We start from the raw sequence: 1,429 nt of genomic DNA on the forward strand, positions 1-1,429 counted from the left end.
CCCCACAGTCAGGGGTCCCACCCACTTCGGTGGATCCGGTGTCTAACCTAATCCGCTCCCGGAGGTAGGTAACCGATAATGGTATGGAGAAATTCCTACGCGGTTGCTGGGGGATTCTTTTCTTACTCCGGCTGAGTATGATGGTTCATACGCACGCACTCGGCAATTCTATATAGGCAGCGCAAATGGCCTAGATATTAAACCATCCAAATCGTGGGACCCACTTAGGTAGATATTAGATTGAATTGATAGTCCTCAACGGTCATTAATTAACATTTATTTTTTAATTCTATTCATTCACTACTTTTCTTTGTCGATTGGATGACTGCCAATGCTGGCTTTGAGTGAAATGAATTCCAATTATGCCATGTTTACCGAATGTTTGACAGCCCCATTTTGGATGTATTTAGCAGTAAAATGACTTTTCATGGATGCTTTTTTGCATTTGGTATTAATGTAGTTAAAGGTAAAAACTTTTATTATTTATTTTTGTTTTTGTACGGCAGGACAAACCTACGTTTAATAGTAGCATCGCTGGCTACAAATTTGGTGTACAAAACAATTTAATTATAAGTTGCGGCGCTAAAATCAGATCCCAGTTGTTCAAACATGTCATCTAAACGGACTGTTAAAAAACATTAATGAGTCGGTTATTTGTGATCCTTATGCTTATGACCCACCTACCGCTCAGAGTTTTGTCATTTTTTTACTAAAATATATATTTTAATGGGTTTATTCCAATTATTTTGTTAAAAATCATGTATGTATATTAATTTGGAATTTTAATGTTGATCTAACTAATTAAAATTATATTTCTTTGAATATATTAAAGATATTTTAATACATTCTAAATATTGGCGTAGAAACATAAGTTTTAAATTACAATGCATTTTAATTACAAGCTGCGATTCAAAATCCCCTTAATTTTTCTATGATTTGGATTTGGATTCCAATGCATTTTAAATACAAGCTACTTAACATCTCTAAGTTTTTGTCTATGGGTATGAATTCTTGCACTCTTTCATTGTATTAAATTTATTTTTAAGGGAGTCACATATGTGACCTGAAGAGGTGGGACTAGGGGTGTACATGAATCGAGTTAGCTCGGTTAGCTCGCTCAACTCTACTCGAAAAAGCTCGATTCGACTCGGTTCGAAGCTGAGTTCGAGCCGAGTCGAGCTGTTTTTTTGAACTCAAAAAAATTTCGAATCAAATTTGAGCTTGCCCGAGCTTGACTCGACTCGGATCGAACCCCAACTCGAATCGAAGTAATTCGGTGACTCGGTTACTTTGATATTGATGTTGCTTACCAAGTGTTTGATGAAATGACTCAACGAAGTGTCGGTTAGTGGCAAGGAAGGTATGTATATGAAACAAATATAAATTTTTTTTTTTTTATTTTGATGATTCCTAGAAGGTGTTTGATAAA

The sequence above is a fragment of the Magnolia sinica genome, chromosome 4 (assembly GCF_029962835.1).
Source record: "Magnolia sinica isolate HGM2019 chromosome 4, MsV1, whole genome shotgun sequence".
NCBI classification, from domain to species: Eukaryota; Viridiplantae; Streptophyta; class Magnoliopsida; order Magnoliales; family Magnoliaceae; genus Magnolia; species Magnolia sinica.